Genomic DNA, 7,561 nt, shown 5'->3' on the forward strand with positions numbered 1-7,561 from the left:
AATAGCTAAGGGTTGAAGGGTGCCAGCAGGCCGTTGATGCTCTGCTTTTACACGACGACAGACGTCGCAATTAGCAATATACTGAGCAATTTCTCTCTTCATCCTAGTCCACCAGAACCTCTGGCGTAGGTCCTGATACATCTTAGTACTACCGGGATGAATAGTGAGAGGAGATTCATGAGCCTCCTTAAGGATCAACTGCCGTAGATGCTGGTTCTTGGGAACCACTAGACGGTTCTCAAAGTACACAACACCATGATCATTTGTGGAGAAACAACTAGCACCTCCGCTAGCAATGTTCTCTTTGATTTTAGATATTCCCTTATCTCGCTTTTGGGCAGCGATGATTTGATCCGTAAGAGTAGGTTTTGCTACCAAGGTGGAAAGAAAACCTTGAGGTACAATGTGAAGGTTAAGCTTCCGAAATTCCTCATGGAGAAGCGGTTGACTTTGTTGTAACATCAGGTTGTTACAATAAGATTTACGACTTAGTGCATCAGCCATGACGTTGGCTTTCCCTGGGGTGTAGGTTATCCCTAAATCGAAGTCTGTGATCAACTCAACCCAACGTCTTTGCCTGAGATTCAGATCCGGTTGGGTGAAGATGTACTTCAGACTTTGGTGATCAGTGAATATTTCGCAACGATTACCGAGGAGGTAATGTCGCCAGGTTTTAAGTGCATAGACTACAGCTGCAAGCTCTAGATCATGAGTAGGATAATTCTCCTCATGTGGGTGCAATTGCCGTGAAGCGTAGGCAATTACATGTCGATCTTGCATAAGGATGCAACCTAGTCCTTGTCGCGAGGCGTCGCAGTAGATAACAAAGTCCTTGGAGAAGTCTGGCGGTACCAGTACGGGAGCAGAGGTCAGGCGTCTTTTCAGTTCCTGAAAGCTGTGCTCACATTGTGGAGTCCACTCGAACTTCTTATCTTTCTTGAGGAGTTCGGTTAGAGGTTTAGCAACCTTGGAGAAGTTCTCGACAAAGCGACGACAATAGCTCGCTAAGCCCAGAAAACTCCGAACTTGCTTGACCGATTCAGGTGGAGTCCAATTAAGGACGGCTTGAACTCGCTCAGGGTTAACAGCAATACCTTTACCAGATATTACATGACCCAGATAGGTCACTTCTGATAACCAGAATTCACATTTAGAAAATTTGGCATAAAGGCGATGCTCTCGAAGTTTCTTCAACACTAGCCTTAGATGTTCGGCATGTTCTTCCTCGTTCTTGGAGTAGATGACTATATCATCGAGGTAAACCACGACGAATTTATCCAAATACTCCATGAAGATTGAGTTCATTAACCGAGAAAAGGTGGCTGGAGCGTTGGTTAAACCGAAGGACATGACGGTGTACTCGTATTGGCCATAACGAGTAACAAAGGCCGTTTTAGGAATGTCCCCGTTTCTGATTTTGATTTGATGGTAGCCCAACCTCAAATCCATCTTGGAGAAGACTGAGGATCCAGCGAGCTGATCATACAGGTCGTTGATCCTGGGAAGTGGATATTTGTTCTTGATTGTGACCAAATTGACAGGTCGGTAATCTACAACCATCCGGTCCGTACCATCCTTCTTCTTGACGAAGAGAACGGGGCAAGCCCACGGAGATGAACTAGGTCGGATGAAATCCTTTTTCAAGGACTCATCGAGTTGTTTCTTAAGCTCGGCTAGTTCTAGGGGTGTCATCTTATAGGGTCTTCTAGCAATCGGCACGGTTCCTGGGATGAGGTCTATTACGAACTCAACATCCCTGTCAGGTGGAACACCTGGCAATTCTTCTGGGAAGACATCCGGGAAGTCACGGACTACCGGCACGTCCTCAAGGTCTGGCAAAGGGCTGGCGTTAAGAGAATATAATTGTCGCTTGGCTATTCGGGTCAAGACATTGACTATCTTCCCCGAAGGATGGGTGAGTTGAACAGTCCTAGAGAAGCAATCAATTTGGGCATGATGAGCTGACATCCAGTCCATACCCAGAATGATATTAATATCTGAAGATTTAAGGGCTATCAAAGACGCGAGGAAAACAAGTCTGTCGACTTGGATTTCATTTCCATAACTTACCCTAGAGGTCTGCCATCTAGAACCAGGGGTAGAAATTTCCATAGTGGATGGCATGTCACAGAATGCAACGTTATGCAAACGAGCATAATTTTCGGATATAAAAGAATGAGAGGCTCCTGTATCGAAAAGAACAGATGCCGGGTGGCAATTAACAAGAAGCGTACCGAGAACGACGTTGGGATCCTCTTGAGCTTCTTCGGCAGAGATACAGTTGACATGGCCACGTGAAGCGGTGGCCGGCTTGGCGTGGAATATTTTTCCTGTCGGCTTGCCACGGCCAACAGCTTTAGCAGACTGGTTGGGGTTGGTCTGGGGACACTCACGCATATAGTGACCAGATTCCCCGCACTTGAAACAAGTCACGGAACTGGTACGTGGAGGAGCATTGTTGGTTGGACCCCCATAGGGCTTGGCCGGTGCAGACTGTTGAACAGGGCGAGGCGCTTGGAAGGATGGCCTCGGTGTGAACCTGGGTGGCAGGGCGGTGTTGGGTACCCACACGCGGCGCTTCTGAGGACCAGCACCGGATGAGGAACCCATATCACGGCCGTGCTTGCGTGTTGCGTCATAGTCAGTCTGACCAGTTTCAGCACTGATGGCTTTGTTGACAAGTTTCTGAAAGGATGTGCACTCATGCAGACGGAGGTCGCGGCGAAGCTCAGGACTAAGCCCCTTACGGAACCTTGCTTGCTTCTTGGCATCAGTAGACACTTCCTCAGTTGCATATCGGGCGAGATTGCCAAACTCCCTGCTGTAAACATCCACAGAAAGTCGGCCTTGGGTGAAACTGCAAAATTCCTCACGTTTACGGTCCATGAGACCCTCCGGAATGTGATGTTCACGGAAAGCCTCGCTGAATTCAGCCCAAGTAGTGACATGGCCCGCTGGGCGCATAGCTCCATAATTCTCCCACCATAGACTGGCAGGGCCTTCAAGATGATATGCAGCAAAGGTGACCTTGTCAGCCTCCGCTACCAGCGCGGAACGCAGTTTGTGAGCGATACTGCGAAGCCAGTCATCAGCGTCGAGAGGCTCGACGGAGTGGTGGAATGTGGGTGGATGCAATTTGATAAAATCACTGAGTGACACCACGTTAGTCCTCTGATGGTGTGCTGTGTTCTGTTCAATACGCTCTAACAAACGGTTGGTCTCCCGCTTGTTTCTCTCAGCTTCCATCATAACCTCGGCTAGTGAAGGAGGATGAGGCAGATTTGCATCCCTGGCTTCACTGCCTTCGGCCTGCTCTTGAGAAGCAGGGTTAGCGTGCGTGTTGACCATCCTAGGTAAACAAGACAATGATTTAGTCAGAATGATAAAATTCCGACATAGGATACAGAATGTAAGGAATAACTCGAAATGCAAGATGATCATCCGTATGACATGGTAAAAACAGAAACTGCTTCTTTATTCCATCGTCATACACACCATACAAGGTTTAGTACAAGACCAAACAAAGTACTATTACGGTGAAAGAGGATTACATCTCATCGGAGGCATTCCAAGCTCCTATACATTATTTTTCTACTCCTCCGGAAAGAGTACAAACTAGGTCATATCCCACGAGTCACGCGGGACGATAGACGACACAGCTAGTGCGAACTAGTGATACTACCACTAACTCAGACCGATCCGTAGTAGTCCTCGTAGAAGTCACCTCCATAGCCTGGAAGCTCAACATGATCATCCGGAAACAGACGATCTCGCGGAGCTTGTGGACCATAGGGGCTAGGATGAGGTCTTGGACCAACAGACGGTGGCCTGCGGGGACCACGAGGTGGGGTGATGCCTCCTACATCACGCCAACCCATCACGTCTGGCAGAGCAGATCTCACAGGATAGAGATCGCGCATATCTGAATATCCAGCTTGCACCGCCGGTGCAAACCGAGTCAAAGTGGCCTAGTGGTCAGCACGGGTATTGAAGAGCTCTAACCTTAAGGCCCGATTTTCACGGTCCTTATCCTCGAGCATCTCAGCAGTGGTGCGAGTCCGTGAATCCTCCTGAGTGGGGTCAGCATAGATAGCCTGGAGATACCCTTGTGCTCCCGGAAGTGATCCTGGCATATACCGGAAATCAGAGTCCCGAAATAGACCAGATCTGACTCGCATAATGGTCATCATAGAGTAGGCGGCGTCCTGCACAGCCATCATAATAGTAACCCCGAGTCCATAGGAGCAGTGAAGGGGCTCGGTGGATCCAGGATAAGATGGAAATATCCGGACAGTGCAGAGATACTGGCTTTGATTGAAGTCCCGAAATTGCTCTTCGACCGTGTACTCAGGATACCAACGGTATCCAGCCTCAGTCATTACCCTGACCAACTTGGCAGTATGGCCGGGTACATCTAGGCATAGAGTCAGGCGAACCACTTGATTGAGGTCGCGAGTGGCCATCTGAAAGCACAATCATAATGCAAGGGCATTAGAATTTCTAGCAAAATTTCGGCAGCATAACAGCTGTAAATGCTCAAGAAGGATTTTGAGACATTTGACAAAGGATTTCGTACACACTCAACATCATCATATCAAAGTTCTGAATCCATTCTAACAACATAATGTGGTAGTAGAACTGAACTAGGCTTGTATCCATCAAACTTATAAGGTACTACTGATTAGTAACACGTGATCCTGATAGAGAGAACAGATCCTAATTCCTTAACCCCCGATGGAAGAATGGACTGACTCAGATCAGAATGTCATAAGATAAAGGAGTAAAAAGAGCCTTACGTTCCAACCCACAAACAATTCCCCTACATATAACTAAAGAATTTCTAGACTCAACATCGACCAGTTTGGCTTGGAGAACCTACAGGCAGTCCGGCTCTGATGCCAACGCTGTCAGGACCCCGACTCGATGTCACATCGATCTAGCCGGTAACACCTCATATCACTTTGCGGCCTCACGCACGGTATCCCCACGGGTGTCGCCTTACCTTTGCCCGGGACCGTTTGCGCATTTTGGCTCACGTATATGATAGTGTCGCTAGCATCCATATGATAAAGAGCCCGGGCTGACATGACTAGTCGTAAACCCAAAGTGGCACAGACTTACAGGGACAGGCATCCATGACCCAGCTTCGAACGTGTCGGTCATCAGCAAGTGGGTCCGGGCTGTAGCACTGGGCTAGCAGGTCTCCGGTAAACCGGGCTGTAGCGGGCTAACAGGACTCCGGTACTCAAAGCGTGACATTTCCCCGAAGGGACAGACACAGGAACGAAGAAGGACACATGCCGGCCAGCCTAAGTGTTCCAGAGCAGTAGCAAGCTACCATGGCTCAGCGGTAACACTAGGAGACATTTCCCGGTAAGAGAGGCTACTAAAGATAAACAACTAGATAGTCAGATCCCACACATACCAAGCATTTCAATCATACACACAATATGCTCGATATGTGCAATTACAACGAAGCATCACAACATGACTCTATGACACAAGTACTTTATTTAAGGCTCAGGGAGCCATACATAGCATACACAAAGGTACGGGTCTCACGACCCAACATTCAAGTCATACAGTCATACAAACCAGCAGCGGAAGTAACTTGTCTGAGTACAGACAACTTAGTAAAATAAAAGAGGCTTGGAAAGCCTAGCTATACTACATGGTCCTTCACAAGCTCAGGGTCACCACCTGGGCCTTTAGCCTACTCGTTGATGTCAACGTCTACATAGAACCCATCAGAAGGGGTTGCAGCGTCTTCTGTAAAAATGTAAATTATAGCAACATGAGTACAAAGGTACTCAGCAAGACTTACATCAGATCCTACATACATGCATATTATCAAGAAGGGTTGGTGGAGTTATTGCAGCAAGCCAGCTTTGACTCTTGGCTAGACTATCCTACGATACTCCAACTTGAAATGGTTTTGCGCACACGAGTCCACTACTCACCACTTCAATACACTACCGAGGATCCACCTCCGTCTTCCTACGGAAGAGCCATCCTCGGCACTCACACTTATCTTGAGGCTTTTAGCAGTTTCCATTTACTTGTCTATGAACTGTATAGGCAACCAAGTAGTCCTTTACCGCGGACGCGGCTATTCGAATAGATTATGATAACCCTGCAGGGGTGTACTTCTTCATACATGTTTCCACCACTTAGCGCCTGCACACGACATGTGCTCGGCAGACTTCAAGCGAAAGCCGACGTGGGTGTAGACCACGACCTACCTAAACACTTAAGCCTCTAGTCCAGGTTTATCGCCTATTCAGGTTCCATCCGCAGGGAGTCCGGCCGAGGTTTCCCATACGGCCCCGAACGATGTGAACAGGGTTCCCGAGATACCTAACGGGTATTCGGTACACCCGGCCACGTACCTACCGCATCACAGCCCACCCCTACGGTCAGCGCTGTCCACGGCCTCCAGTAGGCTACAAACACCAGAAACTACTTGCAACTCCTGGACAGAGAGCTAGGGTGAATAAGAAGTCGAGCGGGGTCATATTTCAGGGCCCAATGCATGGTAGTAGCTGTATCTTAAATCACACATACAGATCTCAGTGCTTAAGGTCGGCTTCAATGAAACAACCCACCATGTACTCCTACATGGCCTCTCATCGATACCTTTGCCAAATCGTGTTCACCACACCACTCTCATTTCCGAAATAATCATTTCACTCTAGCCATCACCCAGATGAACCAGACCTGACACAACTCTAAGCATAGCAGGCATAGCAAGGTAGGAACAACACATACATATGGCTCAATCAACTCCTACACATGCTAGTGGGTTTCATCTAGTTACTGTGGCAATGACAGGTCATGCAGAGGAAATGGGTTCAACTACCGTAGCACACAGCAGTTTGAAACGCGTTGTCTTAATGCAGTAAAAGAGAGCAGGAGCGAGAACATGGGATTGTATCGATATGATCAAATGGTTGGTTGCTTGCCTGATGGTTCGATGCACTGATACGGTTCTTCATTAGGGTAATCACGGTACTCCTCGGAGGCAGAACCTGCCGCAAAGAACATCGATACACAACCATCACCAAACAATGTGCAACAATATGATGCATGCATGAAACATGGCAATATGAGTGTGTTGGGCTAATGCAACTAAAACCAGAAGGGTTTGAACAAATTTGAATCAAAGATTCAAATTTCAAACTCAAACATGGCCTTTTAAAGTGCTTTTCCTTGTTCTGCTTAAAACATTAATTTAACTTATTTGATCATGCATGAAAATAGTACAGATGGATAGATTGGATTTTTCTGATCATTTTTCATATATAATTTGTCCAATTTGGAGTTACAGAATAAAAGTTATGAATTTTTGAAGTTTAAATAATATTCTGGAATTTCCTGATTTAATTTAAATCCAGAAATATAATTATTGCGTCAGCATGACGTCAGCATGACGTCAGTGGTCAACTGCGGCTGTCTGGGGTCAAACCTGACGTGTGGGGGCCACACGTCAGTGACAGGGGGGTTTAACAGGATTAAATTAATCCTAATTAGGGATTAGTGGCGCTGGGGCCCACTGTCAGTG

This window comes from Triticum dicoccoides, chromosome 6A (assembly GCF_002162155.2).
Source record: "Triticum dicoccoides isolate Atlit2015 ecotype Zavitan chromosome 6A, WEW_v2.0, whole genome shotgun sequence".
Lineage (NCBI taxonomy): Eukaryota > Viridiplantae > Streptophyta > Magnoliopsida > Poales > Poaceae > Triticum > Triticum dicoccoides.